Source organism: Ictidomys tridecemlineatus, chromosome 5 (assembly GCF_052094955.1).
Source record: "Ictidomys tridecemlineatus isolate mIctTri1 chromosome 5, mIctTri1.hap1, whole genome shotgun sequence".
In the NCBI taxonomy this organism is placed as follows: domain Eukaryota; kingdom Metazoa; phylum Chordata; class Mammalia; order Rodentia; family Sciuridae; genus Ictidomys; species Ictidomys tridecemlineatus.
The window spans coordinates 179045534-179065121 of NC_135481.1; the positions used below are offsets into that span (position 1 = coordinate 179045534).

Consider the following 19588-nt stretch of genomic DNA (forward strand, 5'->3'; position numbering starts at 1 on the left):
AGCAGCTGCTGCAGGTTCTTACTTAAATTGCCCTTGTACCTATTTTATAAGTCTGATTTCTGGTTGATGCTCAGGCCCCCAATATCCTTGTAATATAAATATCCTTGTAATATAAATCCTGCCCCCCTTTTTTTAGAACTGAAGATGGAACCCAGGCATTTGCCACTAAGTTACAATCCCAGGTTTTTAGTTTTTTTGTTTTGTTTGTTGTTTTTTAAACTTTGAGACAGTGTCTCACTAAATTGCTGAGGCTAGCTTTGAATTTGTAATCCTCCTGCCTCAGCCTCCAGATTCACTGGGATTATAGGAGTGCCCCCAGTGAACAGCTATAATTGTTTTTGCTTGTACTTGCAACAATGTCAATGCTTGTACTTGTATCAGACAAAAAGAATTTTAACTTATAAATTGTGCCAATTTCTTTATCAGGCTATGAGCTCCTTGAGAATAGGGCCTAAAATCTCATTTTTCTCTGGGTCTTTGGTGCCTAGCACAATTCAGACTCTTAATAAATGTAGGAAATGTTATATTTTGTATGGGCCTACAGAGTCTGGGATTCTTGGTATTATTGTGGTTTGTGGGGCAAGAAATCCTCTATATTACAATAGGCATTAATATGTGAGCAATTTCATGTTAATAAGCCTGGAGTATCCTGAAGGTCTTTTCTTGAGCACTTGAATGAATGGTTCTGGTCCTCAAAATGCTTTTTAAAAAATATGAGAAAAAGAGAAATAAAGAAAAGTAAATATTATTTTTGCATATTATCAGTGTGCAAGAGCCATGCTAATCTTCTCTGTATTGTTACAATTTTAGAATGTATACCACCCAATGAGCACAGCCAGAGCTTTTGTCCCTGTTTTTTTTCCTTAATATTTATTATTATTTTTTTTTAGTTTTTGGCAGACACAACATACTTGTTTTTTGTATGTGGGCCGCACGCATGCCAGTTGAGTGCGCTACCGCTTGAGCCACATCCCCAGCCCCATTGTCCCTGGTTTTCTAGTAACTCTTCCTAGGGGCTACCCTTCTGCCCTCTCAGCTGAAGAACTCTCTTTATCTCAAGTTTTGATTTGTTTATTTTGATTTTATTTACTTTTTGAGAATTGAACCCAGAGGTGCTCTATCACTAGCTACATTTCCAGTGCTTTACATTTTTATTTTGAGACATAAAGTCTTACTTAATTGCTGAGGATGGCCTCAAACTTGCCATCTTCCTGTATCACCCTCTTGAGTCTCTGGTGTATACCACCAAACCCAGCTCCAACTGTGATTCCAAAAGCATCTCTTCTGTGGACTCAGGTTATATTGATAATCTAATTTTTTCAATTATTCTCTTTCCTTTTGTTCCTTCTACAGGTACACAATGAGTATCTATTATTTGCAAGCAAATTCTCTCTATTCAAAAAGCAAACAAGGTAGACTATACTTTTATCATGGGAAGTAGGCCAATACAACCAAGAAGAATCATTCTGCCTTTCCTCCCTCCTTTCTTTTCTTTTCTTTGTGTTGGGTGTTGAATCCAGGGCCTTGTGCATACTAAGCCTACACTCTCATGAGCTGCACTTCCAGTCTAAAAGAGGAATCTTTTTTTTTTTTTAAAGATATATATATATATATATATATATATATATATAGAGAGAGAGAGAGAGAGAGAGAGAGAAAATTTTTTAATATTTATTTTTTAGTTCTCGGTGGACACAACATCTTTGTCTGTATGTGGTGCTGAGGATCGAACCTGCGCCTCACGCATGCCAGGCGAGCGCTACCGCTTGAGCCACATCTCCAGTGAGGAGCCATTTTTTTTAACCTTGCAATACAATCAGAACAAAAACAACATGAAGTGATTAAAACTGTGTAAATGGCTCTGTTGAAAATGAAGAGAGTAATTGCTGTGAGAGGGGTATGTGATCTTATTGGAGCACTTTTGATTATGTGGCTGAAGAGAGGAGATGATAAACTGAGGAGATGATAAACTGAAACTTCCATTGTGAAGAGTCAGTTTTATGAATAGCAACAGGGAATTCAATGGCCTAGAGGCTGGAAAGAGCCATAGAAAATGACAGAAAAGTCCTCCTCAGTGGCGCCTGCCTGTAATCCCAGTGATTTGGGAGCCTGAGGCAGAAGAATTGCAAGTAGGAGGACAGCCTAGGCAATTTAGCAAAGCTCTAAACAAACTTGGGAGACACCGTCTCAAAATTTAAAAAAATAATTATACCAAAAAAAAAAAAAGGGGGGGGGGCTGGTAAAGTACTCCTGGGTTAAATTCCCAGTTAAAAACAAACAACACATTTTAAAAAACCTGATTGAGGGGCTGGGGATGTGGCTCAAGCGGTAGCTCGCTCGCCTGGCATGCGTATGGCCCGGGTTCGATCCTCAGCACCACATACCAACAAAGATGTTGTGTCCGCCGAGAACTAAAAAATAAATATTAAAAATTCTCTCTCTCTCTCTTTAAAAAAAAAAAAAAAAACCTGATTGAAAGTCAGTGTGGTCAGAGGATGAGTCAGGGGGTAGGCTGCAGATGGAGAAACTGATTGATGGTTTGTTCTTAAGTAGGGCAGTGACATGATTAGATTTATATTTTAAGAAGTGCGATCTGGCTACCCTCTCTTTTCAGTGTAAAATACAGTCGTTATTGCTCCCATAAATCACTAATTTTAGTATTTCTCCTTGGTACTTGCCAAGTCCCGTTGGGAAAACACCTCAGCATCTTTTGTAGTCCATGCAACTTGGACTTTGGAGACAAAATACAGCTCCGTTTTTTTTTTTTTTTCAACAGCAATTGGTACCGTCTTTCCTAGAAGTTAATGACACAAAGTGGAGGGATGGGAGCAAGGGTCCTGAGGTAAGAAGGAAACTGACTCCTTTGAGGACTTGAAAGACACTGAGAATTCAGGGCAGCTGGATGTGTCAGAATGAGAGGCAGGTTAAGTTCAGACTTTGAAGAGCCTGGCAAATCTAGGTGAAGACTTAGATCTTAATCTGGAGGAGAGAGGGAAACAGATTTGGAACAGAGGATGACATTTTGAAAAGCTCTCACCGCGTGAAGTATGGATTGAAAGGGGAAAGAATAATAGGGTGGAGATCATGGCTAACTTGGAGAGAGGTGAAGCCTAGACCGGAGTGGTGGCAGGGCTATGGAAAGAAACAAGAGGCAAAATTAACAGGAGAAGGGTAGTATCCGGTCCCGGGCTTTGCGTGGTCTTAGTGGTTAAACCTGAGTGGGGACTTCGTGTTCCCGACGGAGGGCAGGCCTGGTTCCCGCGCGTCAAGGCCGTGGGCGTGGTCTGCTGGAGCCGTCGCCCCGGTGATCCGGTGGGGCGGGGCTAAGGGCGGGGCAGCTGGGGCGCTGCGTCACTCGGTGGTGGCGATGGTGCGTGTGTGTGTGGGGGGCGGGGGATACGCTGGGCGCGTCCCTGGGGTCACGTGGTGCGCAGCACGCAGAGTCCTTCTGTCGGTTGGTCCTGGAGCGGCGCAGCAGGAGCGGAGCCGTGAGGTGAGCTCGCGGCGAGGCGCGGCAAGAGAAAGCCGGTGGCCGAGGCTGGGTCGGGTCGGGCCCGCGCCGCGCGCGCGCCGCGCGGGCGGGAACGGTGAAAGACGCCACCGCTGCTCCGGTCCCCTGCCTGGCCCCACTCCCCGCCCGGCCCCGTTCGCCCCAGCCCGGAGGGAGGCCTAGGGACCGCTGATGAGAGCGTGGCGGGCGTGCGAGCGGCGCCCAATCCCCGGAGTTGCCCGCGGGAGTGATGCGGACCTCGGCCAATGAGCGCTGCCCGAGGGGGCTGGGCTGTGGGGTGCTGGCCCCGGGCACTGAGCGGGCCGTATTGGGGGTGTGTATGTGTGGTGAGGGGGTGAGAGCTAGGGCCGAACCTGAGCTGGATCATCCCTGAGCGCCCCATCACCAGCCCCTGCTGTTGCCTTGTGCTTTAGCAATACGCTTTCTTTTATTACCTCTTTAATCCCATTCTGGGAGCACACCCCTTTTTTCAAGACCCCTATCATGGGAGTGTCCCCTTTATAGTTTTGAAAATCTGGGCGGCCCACCCCTTTTATTGAACACCAGCCCTGGGATTTTATCTGTTTTTAAATTCCCCCATACAGAGGGCGTACTCCTTGCCCCCCAAACTGGGAGCCCTCCCTTTTTCAAGCCTTCAATCTGAGTTCACCCTTTCCAATTTGGGGGTTTATCCCTTTAACAGGTTCTTCAAATCTGAGGTCCTGAAACCAAAGTTTTGGGATACTTTCTTTTTTATTTTGATACTGGGGATTGAACCCTAGGTGCTTTACCACTGATCTTTTTATTTTTTGAGACAGGGTCTTGCTAAATTTCTGAGGCTGGCCTCAAATTTGCTGTCCTCCTGCCTCAGCCTTTGGAGTCACTGGGATTACAGATTTGGGCCATTGGGCCCTCTGGGGAGACTTTTTTGTGTCCCACAACTCCTCTAAGGAAAAAAAATCACCTTCCCAGGAACCCAATCTGACAATATGTTTCCAGAATTTCATTTTTTTTTTTGTACTGAGAATTGAACCCAATGGCACTTTACCACAAGAGCCACATCCCCAGCAGTTTTATTTTTTATTTTATTTTTTATTTATTTATTTTTTAAAAATATTTATTTATTTAAGTTCTCGGCGGACACAGCATCTTTGTTGGTATGTGGTGCTGAGGATCGAACCCAGGCTGCACGCATGCCAGGCGAGCGCGCTACCGCTTGAGCCACATCCCCAGCCCCCTTATTTTTTATTTTAAAAAGGGGTCTGGTTAAATTGCTAAGGGTCTTGCTTAATTGTTGAGCCTGTCCTCAAACTTGCAATCCTCCTGCTTCAGCCAAGGGAGCCTCTGGGATTACTTACAGGTTTGTGCCACCTGCTGGCTGGCCCGTTTCCAGAATTTCTTAAATTGGGGGGGGCATCCTTTTCTCAACCCTCTAAAACCTGATGTTTATTGGTACATATTTCCAGTTTCTCAAATAAGGGAATTCACTTTCACTTATATCCTTGGGTTGCACCTTTTTATGAGTTCCCCAACTACCTGGTGGAGACTTATTTTCCTATCTGAAGTTGTATTTGCTTCCTGTATCCCCTAAATGTATGAACACACCACTCTGGGGGTGAGTGATCTGTAGTTCTTGAGCATACATGCATACCTACCTGCCTCCCCCCACCTTTTTTTTTTTTTCCCTATATTAGGGGTGGAACCCAGGGGCTTTCACTGGAATTAAATCCCAGCTCTTTTTATCTGTAATTCTGATACAGGATTTCACTGAGTTTCCCGGATTGGCCTCAAACTTGTGCTTCTCCTACATCAGCCTCAGGAGTGCTTGTGGTTATAGGCGAGCATCATGGCTCCCTTTCCCCCCTTTAATATCTTTTTTAGTTCTTTTGCCATCCACAATATTTTCATTTCTCAGTTTCCTTCCTTCTTTGGAACCATATTCCCCTTTAGGTGCTCTCCCAGTCTGGTCAGTGCACCCCATTTCCTCTTCCTCTGGTGAATGCATGCCTTTGTTCAGCACAGCACTCTCTCTCTGCTTCCATTTTTTTTTTTTTTTTCATGAGCACATTTCCTATGGTCACACCAACTGAACTCTACCCTCCAGATTTCCCTGTACCCCAGAGTCAATCTCCTAAAGTAGTACCTGAAAATTGCCTTTCATATGTCCATCATATGTCTATTATTTATTTATTTTAAACAATACTGGGGATTGAACCCAGAGCTCCAGCATGCTAAACAGTCTCTACCACTGAACTACATCTCTGGCCAATTTTATTTTTTGTTTTGAGACAGATCTCACTAATTTGCCCAGGCTGGCCTTGAACTTGCCATCCTCCTGCCTCAGCCTCCTGAGTCGCTGGAATTAAAGGCATGTGCCAGGTTTATCTTTTATCTTTCTGCAAACAGGAACTCTTCTCTCTGTTTGCCCTATGCCCAGGCGTTTTTCTGGTTTCTGACTCCCTTTGAACACTGTTCTGTTTATTGAGTGGCTATAGAGATTCCCCCCTTTATTCTTCCTGTGTTGGAGGTGGAGGCCTGCCTGGCCTTCTGGCACAGGAGTCAAATTGGAAAGGAAACCCTTTGCATTTCTTTGGTTATTCACAGGACTTTTAGTTCTCCTGGTGGTTTGCCTCCTCTTAGATTCTACTTGGGTGGGTTCTGTTTTCTACTTTGTTTTATCTCCCTACACTGGAAAAAAAGCCTTCAAGAGATTTTTTTTAGTACTGTATTGCTTCTAACTTCAAAATTTCTTCCCCATACACTCACTGGCTTTCTTACTTCCTTTTTTCAAGAAAAGAGGTTATTTGGGCAAGGGTGTAGCTCAGTGGTAGAGCTCTTGTTCCTCCCCAGTAATGCAAAAAAGGTCATTTGAAGGAAATCCCTTGAATCCTTTTTTGTCCCTGGGGTGCAGGTTGGGGGTGGATATTTAACCTCTCCCATCATCTTACAAATCTGCTAATCTTTGCCCTCAACCCTCCACTTTATAAATCTACAGATATTTGGAACATCTTATCTCTTAAGAGCCTCTCAGTAGATTCTTTCTTTTGTATGTTTCTCTCCCTTTCCAGATCTTTCTCAGGGTTCTCAGCCTGAACCTCCAACAGATTAATTTCTCCACAGCTGGAATCTCAAGTGCTTGGGGGATAATGACACCTCTGACCTTTCTCCCTTTTGGGAAGTACTTGAGTGTGCAGCTGCACGAGGCCTCAGTGGGGGAGAGCTTGGGGCTGAGAAGACACCAGTAGGACAAAGCAGGAATACTGCATTTTCAGAACCAAGTCCTTCTGAATCTCATTTGGAAACTGGATATTTGCCAAGCACCTGCTTCCTAGGGATGCTGGGGCATTTAATGGTACTCCCAGGAGCCTGTAGGAATTAATGTGTCTTGTGGGGAAGTGCTCTGAACTCAGTTTTGGTACTTGAATAAAATTAACCATTCTTTTATTCTGAATAACTAAGCTGTCATATATATATATGTATATATATATATATATACATATATATATATATATAAATTTTTTTTTTTTGTGCATGAAGGCTCTAGAACTAAGTTGTTATTTCAGGAAGTGAACTAGATCCCACACTTAGATCATGTGTTCATTATCTAAGTACTAAATTTATTTTAAAAAATTGTAGGTCTGTCTGAGCAGTATGTAATAAAATATGATATACCTAAAGTGAACAGGTACTTTGTCTCTTTATTTGGCTTTTGATACTTTATTTGTGTACTGCTCTACAGTGCACCCTTAAAGTATTCTATACCAGTGTTTGTCAAACTGGCATGTGCATACAAATCACTTGGGGGTCTTGTTAAAATGCTGATTCTGATTTGGTAGGTCTAGGATGGGATCTGAGTATCTGCATTTCTAATTTGCAGGTGTTACTGAATTACATTTAAAAAGTAATGTTTTAAACGCAAAGTTAAAGGTTTCTTGATGAAAATAGAAAATAGGTGTGATTAATTGTGTGCTGGGGTATTGTTTTCTTTTTTCCTTTCTCCAGATACACATCCCTTAAAGTTTGAAAAAGGCTGTTCTTCCTTTCTGAGGCCTATTAATTATACTCAACTACATTTTTTTTTTCTTTTCCTTTTTTGAGATGGCATCTGTGATATCCAAGCTGGTCTTGAATTCCTGTGATCCTCCTACCTCAGCTTCATGAGTAATTACAGGTGCATATTACTGCATCTGGCTAGCACCATGGCTAAAACCTCTTGATTTCTATAGATATTGTCATGTTAAAATGCATAAATATTTCTCGGTAAAATGTGAATGCAGTTTTTTCTGGGGGGTGGGGTGGGGTGGGGGCAGTTCTGGTGATAGTACCCAGGGCCTTGTGCATGTGTTTCATCATTGAACTATGTCTGAAGCCCTCATATTCTTGACATAGTAAATACTACATGGCCATCTTGGCTCTCTGGTTCTTCATCTGTCATCTTACCACCAGTAGGTAGTCTGAGGTAGTGCATATCCACAGTCACAGGTGTTGGAATTTTCAAGGAGTCCTTCCTAGTTTTCTGGCTTCTAGAAATGGGCCTGGGAAAGATCAGGATAAAGGTAGGTGCCTGCATAGCTATTGAGCCACATCCCCAGACCTTTTTAAAGTTTTTTTATATTTAGCTTTTAGCTGTCAGTGGCCCATTTATCTATGTATGTATGTATGTATGTATCTATCTATTTATTTATTTATGTACATGTGTGCTGAGGATCCAACCCAAGGCCTCACACATGTCAGGTAAGTGCTCTACCACTGAGCCACTATCCCTTTTTTGTATTTTATTAGATACAGGGCTGCTTAGAGCCTTGGTAAGTTGCTGAGGCTGGTTTCGAACTCCTGATCCTCCTGCCTCAGTCTTTTAGCCACTGGGATTACAGGCATGTTTCACTGTGCCTACCTAGGTGCCTGGATTTGGATGGAGACTGCTGGCTTGACTCCAGTGGGTGCTCCTTGAGGCAGTGCTGGTGAGATGATGACATTTTTGATGGGGATCATGGCTCCTTCTGTACCCACTTGTCTACATCTATTCTAAGTCTCCATGGGATTTTCCATTCTGAATTTCTTAGATCATCTTGACTGTTACCTGCCTGGCCTTTTTCCAATGTGATCCTATTCCAAGCCCTATCAGGAAAAACCTGAATGACCAGACTTTTGTGTCCCAGGTCTTCCCTCAGTCCCTCCATTCCTCAAATGAATGTCAGATCATCTTCACTAACAGATTTGATCTGGATTTGGCCTTAGGCCCAACTCTTCCATTCATTGTGAGGCTTCAGGCAAGCTACTTAATGCTACTAGACCTTGTTTTCCCATTTGGAAAAAAAAAAAAAAGAGGGACTGATTATCTCTAAAGTCTACCCTGTTTTGAGTCTTTGTCAGTACTTTGCTTAGAAATCCACTTGTCTGGGAGCTCATTGAGCAAATCTGATTTCCTTCACATGTATGTGGGGCAATCTGCCAGTCAGTCCCTTGTCCAAGTCACTTCTGCCACTGTGTCTTTTCTAGCTCAGCCAGTGAGCTTGTCATCACACCCAACTTCAGCATTCTTTTGACTCATTGTCTTTTGCCAGTTTTATACTGTATTTCATTCAAAACTGCCTAACATTCTCAAAGAAATCTGCCTTGAGTTCTCCATGCAGTGTTAGTTACTTCTGCATCAATAAGGCTGAATATTACATAAAGCCATGTTTACTTGTAAGTTTTCTATTTAATGTATATTTTATTTTAATTAATTATTATTTTTGGGGGTAGCAGGGATTGAACCCAGAGATATATAACCATTGAGCTACATCTCTAGTCCTTTATTTTATTTGGGTACTGGGGATTTGACCCAGGGGCATTCAACCACACTGAGCCACATTCTTAACCCTTTCCTATTAAAAAAAAAAAAATTTAAAGGTTTTTATGTTTTTAGTTGTTATTGGACCTTTATTTTATTTTATTTATTTATATGTGGTGCTGAGAATTGAACCCAGTACTTCACACATGCTAGGCAAGCACTCTGCCAATGAACCACAACCCCAGCTCATTACTTTGTTAATCTTTTTTTAAAATATCTGTATTTTATTTATTTTTATGTGGTGCTGAGGATCGAACCCAGGGCCTCGCATGTGCTAAGTGAGCGCTCTACTGCTGAGCCACAACCCAATAGCCAAAACCCTATTTTGTTAAATTTTGAGATAGGGTTTTTCTAAATTACTTAGGGCCTCTCTAAGTTGTTGAGGCTTGCTTTGAACTTGTGATCCTGTTGCCTCAGCCTCCTGAGTTGCTGGGATTACAGGCATGCACCACTGCTTCTGGCTACAATTTCTTTCTTTCTTTTTTTTTTTTTTAAAAGATAGAATGGGAGAGAGAGAGAGAGAGAAAGAGAGAAATTTCTTTAATATTTATTTCTCAGTTCTCGGCGGACACAACATCTTTGTTTGTATGTGGTGCTGAGGATCGAACCCGGGCTGCACACATGCCAGGCGAGCGCGCTACCGCTTGAGCCACGTCTCCAGCCCTTTTTTTTTTTTTTTTTTTTCAGAGTAGAAATTAGAAGTTTATTAAAGGACAGCAGAAAAGACTTCTCCCGGAGGAAGAAGGGGACCCAAGAGGTGGAATCCCACAATTTTCTTGGTAAACATTTTTCAACCAAAGTGTGTGCTTTGCCACTGTCCTTGATTAGGTCATAAACTTTGAGAAAGGGGGGGCTCTCCTATCTTTCTTAGGAACTAGTCTGTAGGTTTTTAACTAACAGATAACTAATCAATATTGAAAGTTTAATTTGTAATAATACTTTGACAACTTTGCTAGATCCTGGCTTAGGTCTTCAGCTGTACTTTGCTTTCTTTGGCCAAATAATGGAACTAATGAGCTAACAGAAATCCCATAAAATTTTAGGGGCCTGGGTTGGGGATGTGGCTCAAGCGGTAGTGCGCTCGCCTGGCATGCGTGCAGCCCGGGTTCGATCCTCAGCACCACATACCAACAAAGATGTTGTGTCCGCCGAGAACTAAAAAATAAATATTAAAAATTCTTTCTCTCTCTCTCTCTCTCCCCCCTCTCTCACTCTCTCTTAAAAAAAAAAAATTTAGGGGCCTGATATGAGTCACTTAGTATAAATGGTGGGTATATAAAAGGGAGGTGGAATTTGAATCAGTGAACTCTGAAGAAGGAGGGCCTGAGAAAGGATTTAAAATGATTCCGTCCTGGAATGAAACCCATTATCAGGAAATGAAACCCTTATCAGGAAAATAGTCCTAGGGGTTTAAAGGCTGACTCCCAAGCATTTTAGGTTAGTGTATAGTATTTAGACTCTTTCCTACTGGGGATCTGATATTCAAAAGGCTGTTTTTCACATGGAAAAGGTTCATGACTACAGGAATTGAAATGCCTTCCTTGCTTATACTGGTGCATAGGTGTTGAGATTTCTAGGTTGTGGAAACCTGACCAGGAAATATGGGCATTTTACAATAATGATAACTGTAGCTAGCATTTTTGGAGCATTCATATGGATTTCATTGAATACTTAAAAGTGATCTATTATCTTCTTAACAGGAGGAAACATGACTAAATAACTTGTCCAGGGTCTTTTAGCTGATATGTAGAGCCCAGTATCTTCACCTGTAATCCAGGTGCACTCATATCCTCTTCTCTGCAGTTGCCATACTCCTTTTAGACATTTGAATAAGTCACTTTAATTACAGAATCAAATTAGCACTATCCCTTAATTGTAGCAAGCCTGTAATCCCAGTGACTCAGGAGGCTGAGGCAGGAGCATTTCAAGTTCGAGGCCAGTCTCAATAATTTAGTGAGCCCCTCAGAAACTTAGCAAGACCCTGTTGTAAACTAAAAAAAAAAAACAAAGGGCCAGGGAGCTAGTTCAGTGATAAAGTGTCCCTGGGTTCAATCCCCAGTACCAAAAGAAAAAGAAATTCCTTGATTGTAGAAGTCCAATCTTCTCAACTCAGGCTGCCTTCTGTGTGTGTGTGTGTGTGTGTGTGTGTGTGTGTGTGTGTGTGTGTTTTCTTGTGGTTCTGGGGATTGAACCCATATGGCTTTGCCTTGTGATGCAAGCACTCTGCCTCTGAGCTTTAGCTCAGCCTTTAATTTTTTTTTAATTGTGATAAAACACACACACACACACACACACACACACAATTTACCGTCTTAACCTTTGGGGTCTTTCTTTCTTTCTTTCTTTCTTTTGATGTTGGGCATTGAAACAAGGATCTTGTGCATGCTGAGCAAGCACTCTATCTCTGAGATATATCTCCAGTGCTTTTTCTTTTTTTGATACTGGAAATTGAACACTGTGGTGCTCTACCACTGAGCTATATTCTCAGCCTGTTTTTTTTTTTTTTTTTTAAAGTTGTCAATGGACCTTTATTTTATTTATTGATATGTGGTGCTGAGACTTGAACCCAGTGCCTCATACATGCTAGGCAAGCACTCTGCCACTGAGCCACCCACACTCCACCCCCGTTTTATTTTTAATGATGAGGTAGGAACTTGTTCAGTTGCTGAGGCTGGCCTTGAACTTGGGATCTTCCTTCCTCAACCTTTTGAATAGCCGGGACTACAGATATTCCCTGCTGTGCCTACTCATAGCCATTTTAAAATGTACAGCTCAATGGTATTAAGTACGCTCATAGTGTTATGATTGTTATCATCCATCTCCATAACTCTTCATCTTGTCAAGTTGAAATTCTGTACTCATTAAATAATAACTCCTTTATTTCCCCCTCCTCTTAGCTTCTGGCACTCACCATTTTACTTACTGCTGTTACGATTTTAACTAATTTCTTCCTTTCTTAAAGCTCATGGGCACAAACACATTGGGCTGTCTCTTGGTCCCATAGAGTGATAAATGCTGTCCAGTGTGTTTTGATGAGTAGGAAATTGGTTATGCCTGACCTATGTGAGAAATAGACATCTGCATCCAGAATGGCAAGGTAGTAGAAGAGGCTGCCTTTCAGGTTCAGGCTTCATGGTTCATGGTGATAAGGACCCAGTATTTGAAGGCAGTATTTCTGAGTTTGAGTTCTAACATCTGCCATTCTCCTGGGACCACATGTGTCTAAGGCATGTGACTTAAACCTCTGGGGACTCATTATAGTATGGACATTGGAAGTTGACTTTTCTATCACAACAAATCACTTACCTGGACCTGTTTCTTTACTTAAGTATTTTTATTTTTTTTAAATTTTATTTATTTATTTATTTATTTATTTATTTATTTATTTATTTATTTATTTATTTAAATATTGATTTTTTAGTTTTCTGCAGACACAACATCTTTGTTTGTATGTGGTGCTGAGGATCGAACCCGGGCTGCATGCATGCCAGGCGAGTGCACTACCGCTTGAGCCACATCCCCAGCCCACTTAAGTATTTTTATAACTGCTTCATCAATCAGTAAATGTTACCCTTTTTCTCCGGTACCTAATCTGAAAAAATAGGAACAAGAAAACCTGGTTTGAGGGTTATCTATGCTTGGCGATCTATAAGTTAAGTGTGTATTAACTGTTATCACTTCTGCTTTATTCCTTTTATAAAATGTTTGTAAAATCTTCTCAGGGGTCTTTAGTCTGTATTTCTTTTTAAAAAATTTTCCTTGGTGTTCTGGGGATCACATTCAGGGCCTCATATATGCTAAGCAAGGATTCTACCACTGAACTATACCCCTATCTACTACAGAAATTTTGACTTTGTTTTGGTGCTGGAGTTGAACCCAGGGCTTTCACACATGCTTAGCATGAAATCTACTACTGTCCAGGCCCCATTCATAACTCTTATTAGTAGTATCTGTAGATTTAATTTATTTCATTTTCACACACAAAAACTTAACACTATTTCCTTAATATCATTAGTGGTCAAATGTACTAAAGTCCCCCCCACCCCTCACCATCAAATTTGAGATGGGGTTTAATCACTGTATTGTCTAGGTTAACTTTGAATTCCTGGACTCCTATGATACTCCTGCCTCAGCCTCTCAAGTAACTAGGACAACAGGTGTGAACTATTATATGTAATGTTGAAGGCATTGATCCCCACACCATTCCTGGTACTAGCTTTGCTGAGACTAGCTTTGTACTCGCAATCCTCCTGTCTCATCCTCCCGAGCTGCTGGGATTACAGGCCTGTGCTACCGTGCCTGGCTTCTCTGTCCTTTTTATTTTTTATTTTGAGACAGTTTTTTACTAAGTTGCTCAGGGCCTTGGTAAGTTGTTGAGGCTGGCCTCAAACATGTCATCTTCCTGCCTTAGCCTCCTGAGTTGCTGGGATTATAGGCGTGTGCTGTTGCACCTGGCAAAGGCCTCATTTTTAAAAGACATATAAGTGTGGGTTTTGGAGAAAGTCTTGCTTCTCAAATCCCAGATCGTCTACCTAGGAAGGTGGCCATGGGCAATTTATCTGTTCTAAGTCTTCTTTTCTTCCCTTCTGGGTTAGGCATACTATTGCCCACTTTTCTGATTGTTGGGGCAATGAAGTATTTGTCAAGAATTTTGCACATGGTAAAGACTAAGTGCTAACCATTTTCTGGTAATGATAATGGCCAGGAGTAAAAGATAGTCTTTAAAGAATAAGGAAATTAATTAGTTGTCTTTTAAATAACTTATATGTTTTTAGAACCCCATAAGCAATAAAGGGGCTATAAATTCAGCAAAATGTGTTTGGAGATCCCATCTAGAAATGACTGTATCCATTAAGAAATCCTGTATGAACACGTGTGTTTAAGACTTCCCACAGAAGGAACCCCCACAAACTCCAGAGCTTCGGACTGTATTCAATGGACTGTAGATATAGACTGAAGCTTCTAGTGACTGAGAAAACATGCAGCTTTTTGTCAGGACATTGGGATGGAATTGTGGTCAATCTTCAAATTCCAAATTCTCTGTGCTTTGCCTTCCTCCCTATGCCCCCTAGGAGTAATAACAGTTTCTACATTTATCCATGGACGGCACTTTTCAAAAAGCTTCCACATGTTTAGCTCCTTTAATCCCTACAAAGGATGTTACTGATCTCTTTCTTGTTTTTTATTCCCATTTTGCTAGTGAGAAAGCTTATATTATCTCATTTAACAAGCAGCTGACCACCGTGTAAGGACACTACTTGTTAGATCTGGAGAGCTCTTGAAGAGGTCATCCTATAGGACAGCTCAGATCACTCAGGCTGTTTTAGTATGGAGTAATGAATGCTGTCACCCAGCAGCCAGGTCATACTGCCGTGGGAGAATATAGGAGAGGGTAGCTGACTCAGTAAACCCCACAGGGAGGCACTGATGGCTGTGCCCAGTCCTGAAGCACTAGGCAGAGAAAGGAGCTGATTTATGTCAGGTCCTGGAGGATGGAACTTCAGGGGGTCTGCGTGTGGCAGGAGTGGGTGCTGAAAGAACAATAATAAGCTTGAGAGCATATTGTATGCTCTGGGATAAATAACTTTTAATCTTTACAACTTTGTCTGAAGATATGTTAATAGGTCCCTGTACTGTTCCCGTTTAACAGATGAGGACTCTGAAGCTGAGAGAAAATGACTTGTGCAAAGTTAACTGGAAAATGATGGAGTTGGAATCCCAATCTGGACATTTTCACTTCAGAGTTTTGGCTCATAACCTGTATGTGCCACTGTCCCTCTGCTAAGCTTGCCTGCTTACCTCTTTTTAATCTCCCATCTTTTTAAATCCCTATTTGGTTTGGTTGACAGCTAACTTACTGATGGCCTTAATGCTGCATTGAGTATCTTAAAATTTTAAAAGAGTGTTGTCAGAACATGCCTGTAATCGCAGCAACTCGGGAGGCTGAGGCAGGAGGATCACAAATTCGAGGCCAAGCCTCAGCAATTTAACAAGACCCTAAAGCAACTTAGTGAGACCCTGTCTCAAAATAATTAAAAAAATAAATAAATAAAAACAACAACTGGGTATGTAGCTCAGTGGTAAAGTGCCACCCTGAGTTTTATCATCAATTTCCCATCAAGCAAACCACCACAATAAAACACTACAGTGTTCTCTGTGATCAGATTTACATTTTAGAGATATCCCTGAAGTGAGATAACAGTATAGCTCAGTGGTAGAGTGCTTGCCTAGCATGCATGAGGCCCTGGATTTGATCCCTAGCACTCCCTACTCCCCAGGAAAAAAAAATATTCCTGTGTCAAGCCGAGCATTGTGTTGCATGCCTATAATTCCAGCTACTTGGGAAGCTGAAACAGGAGGATTACAAGTTTGAGGCCAACCTCAGCAATTTAGTGAGAATTTGTCTCAAAATAGAAAATAAAAGGACTGAGACTGTAGGTCAGTGGAAGAATACCCATGAGTTCAATTTCCATCACCATTGAAAAAAAAAAGGAAATATTCCTGTTATAGTTGTAGAAGATTAACCCCAATATAAGTATAGTTAACTGGAGTTGGGAAATCTGGGTTAAATTCCTTGTCTTATTGATGGCTAACTTTGCTATTTGGGCAGCTTACTTTCTAAACCTCAGTTTTCTCATCTACAAAACGGTAATAACAATCTTCATTACATAGTATGAGACAATAAATGAAATGTTTACAACAAGGCACTTAGTATCTTTCATAAAATAGGCACTCAGAAGATGTTGGCTCTTAAAGATAATATTGGTTTAGGGTCTGGATAAGGTGTGGCTGGAAGTTTGGAGCTCAGTTGAGAGCTGTCCTAGTAATTGGACTTAGAACCAGTGAGGCCCCAACTTGGCCACAACTAGGTAATGGGAAAAGAAACTTAGACTTGAGTACTACAAAATGGTGACTGAGAGTAAGAGGTGAGGGAGGGAGAAGGAGGTAAGGGCAGTGCTGGTGTTTCTAGCTTGGCACATGACCAGTGTTGGGCTTTAAACTGAAAAAACGAGAAGGAACTTGAAAGTACTCAGTGAGATTGAGTAATGTACCAAAGGTCATATAGCAGAAATATTCTAGAGCCAAGCCTGGACACCATGTTCCTTTTACTGCTTCTGGAAAGATCCATTGATTTTAACCATCTCATTGTCTGTAGCTTATTAGAAGTAAACTCAACCTGAATTTGCTATCTGTCTGAATTAAAAAAAAAATTAAAAATGTTTCTTAGTTGTAGATGGACACAATACCTTTGTTTTATTTATTATTTATTTATTTATTTATTTATTTAATTATTTTTAAGAGAGAGAGAGAGAGAATTTTAATATTTATTTTTTAGTTTTCGGCAGACACAACATCTTTGTTTTTCTATCTGGTGCTAAGGATCGAACCTGGGCCGCACGCATGCCAGGCGAGCGCGCTACCGCTTGAGGCACATCCCCAGCCCCTGTTTTATTTATTTTTATGTGATACTGAGGATCGAACTCAGTTCCTCACACATGCTAGGCAAGTGCTCCACCACTGAACTACAACCCTAGCCCCTGTCTGAATTTTGTTTGTGGAGGGAATAGCTTGGCTCTTGGAGAAAGCATTTCAGGTGTGGGAAGAGGGTCAGGGGAAGCAAAAACAAAAATGAAAAAAATATATAGCAAAAAGAGGGTCAGGGAATTTTAAGGCCTATTTCTTCCCTCTGTCTACCCTCATCTACTCTCTCAAATAAAATGGACGAATTTACATCTTTTGATGTGAGCTGGGACAACTTGAACCAACTTGTCACTTCCCTAGGACTAAAGATCTGCTATTTTTGTTTGTTACTTTATTGGATGCTATTTGTTACTATTTCATAATAGTATTGACTGTGTATCCTTTGTGTCTGATGTCATTTTTGCTAGTTTACCACTGCTGCTGTCACTAAAACAAATTATTTAGTGTGTTCTGTGTTTAAGTACTCAACATCCATTAATTCACTTCCTCTTCACAACCTTAGGAGGTAAAAAGGTATACATTTTTTTTGGGGGGGGGGCTAGGTACCAGGGATTGAATTCAGGGGCACTAAACCACTGAGCCACATCCCCAGCCCTATTTTGTATTTTATTTAGAGACAGGGTCTTATTGAGTTGCTTAGCACCTCGCTTTTGCTAAGGCTGGCTTTGAACTCCTCATCTTCCTGCCTAAGCTGCTGGGATTGTAGGCATGTACCACTGTGCCTGCCAATCTTTTTTTTTTTTTTTTTTTTGATTGAACCCAGAGTCATTTAACCACTGGAGTCATTTAACTACTGAGCCACATCCCCAACCCTTTTTATGTTTTATCTCACTAAGTTCCTTAGGGCCTTGCTAAATTGCTGGCTGGCTGTGAACTTGCGATCCTCCTGCCTCTGCCTCCCTAGTTGCAGGGTTTATAGGCGCGTGTGTCACTGCCCAGCTGGTATGGGATGTTAATCCTTTCTTTATAGATGGATAAACAAAGGCTCAGTCATTTTTCTCATCACTCAGTGGAAGAGTAGAGGCAGAATTGGTCAGAATCTGAATCTCAAACCTGTTTGTGCTCATATCTTAAGCACTCCCTGGCTTTCCTCTAAGATATAACTTTTGGCAGAGCCCCCTTGGGGATTTCTTCCTGAGGGAAAGCTGTCTTTGCTTTTAGTATGTTCCTTTTGCCTAGAGTTCTCTTCATCTAGATTTTTACACGGTTGTCTCCTCCATATTAATATTTTTGCTTAGCTTCACTGAGAGCCCTTTCTATTTTTTTTTTTTTAATGTTTTTTTTTTTTTTTTTTTAAAGAGAGAGTGAGAGAGGGGGACAGAGAGAGAGAGAGAATTTTAACATTTATTTATTTTTTCTTAATTCTCGGCGGACACAACATCTTTGTTGGTATGTGGTGCTGCTGAGGATCGAACCCGGGCCGCACGCATGCTAGGCGAGCGCGCTACCGCTTGAGCCACATCCCAGCCCCAGAGAGCCCTTTCTAAATGGCCTCATCTAAAGTAGTCCTTCCAACTGGTGCTGTGGTGCATACCTGTAATCCTAGTGACTCAGGAGGCTGAGGCAGGAGGACCACATATTCAAGGCCAGCCTCAGCAATTTAGCAAGACCCTGTCACAAATTAAAAAGAAAAAAGGACTAGAGATGTGGCTCAGTGGTAAAGTACGCTGGGTTTGGTACCCAATATCAAATGAATAAATGGGTCTTCTGTGCTATTGGTTTTACATTTTTTCCATCGATAGTATTATTTATTTCATTGACCAGTTAGTTACCTTATTTTATCTGTTTATTATTTTTTCTTTTTCTTTTTTAAATTTTTAGTTGTAGTCGAACACAATATCTCTTAATTTATTCTATGTGGTGCTAAGGATCAAATCCAGCACCCCCTACGTGTTAGGTGAGCCCTCTACCGCTGAGCCTCAATCCCAGCCCCTCTTTTTCTTTTCTTATGGTACTGAGATTGAACCCATTGAGTCACATCCCCAGACTTTAAAAACAATTTTTTTAAAATACCTTTATTTTATTTATTTTTATGTGGTGCTTAGGATCGAACCCAGAGCTTCACACACATGAGACAAGCACTCTACCACTGAGACACAACTCCAGTCCCCCAGTCCTTTTTATTTTTTATTTTGAGATAGGATCTCAATTGCCCAGGCAGGCCTCAAACTTGTGATCCTCCTGTTTCATACTCCCAGGTAAGTGAGATTACAAGTGTGCAGTTCTACACCCAACCTGTCACTGCTATGTGTTTATTTTGTTCATTACTAGAGATTGGGGATAAGGTGTCTTATTTTCCGCATGGCACATAGCAGGCACTCTATTTTTTGAATGAACAGTTAGACTGGTGTTTTATTTGAAATATCCCTCAAGTCAGGCATACTGACTTTAAAGTCACCATCAAGCTGGGCACAGTGCCTCACACCTGTAATCCCAGCTATCCTGGAGGTTGAGGCTGGAAAATTGCAAGTTCAAGGCCAGCTTGGGCAATTTATGGAGACCTTTAAACTTTAAAATTAAACTTTAAAAAATCATGGAAAATGCTGGGATATAATGGAGTGTTATAGTGCACCTGGGTTCAATCCTTAGTATCCCTTACTGCCACAAAAATAAATAAGTAAATAAATAAAAGATACCATTTCCCCCCCTTTTTTTTAAAGAGAGAGATTTTTTAATATTTATTTTTTAGTTTTTGGTGGATACAACATCTTTATTTTATGTTTATGTGGTGCTGAGGATCGAACCCAGTGCCCCGCACATGCCAGGCAAGCACATTACTGCTT

The 19588-nt window shown here is 41.4% G+C and overlaps 1 protein-coding gene and 1 non-coding gene across 8 annotated transcripts in view; one reads left to right on the plus strand and one right to left on the minus strand.

Moving 5' to 3' along the window:
• Positions 1 to 727: 727 nt before the first annotated feature.
• Positions 728 to 833, minus strand: LOC120886970 (U6 spliceosomal RNA). Its single transcript, XR_005730153.2, has one exon. It is a non-coding gene; the product is annotated as a U6 spliceosomal RNA (small nuclear RNA).
• Positions 834 to 3322: 2489 nt separating this feature from the next.
• Phf20 (PHD finger protein 20) overlaps positions 3323 to 19588 on the plus strand; it is a 126324-nt gene continuing 110058 nt past the window's right edge. For 4 of the 7 annotated variants that reach the window (XM_005329880.5, XM_021729561.3, XM_040275985.2 and 1 more), the window contains exon 1: positions 3337 to 3493. The gene's annotated coding sequence lies outside the window, so the exon portion shown is untranslated. Of the gene's footprint in view, positions 3494 to 10010; positions 10103 to 14973; positions 15084 to 19588 lie in introns of those variants that run through there. The other 3 variants (XM_078051704.1, XM_040275986.2, XM_040275981.2) reach the window with 3 other exon arrangements.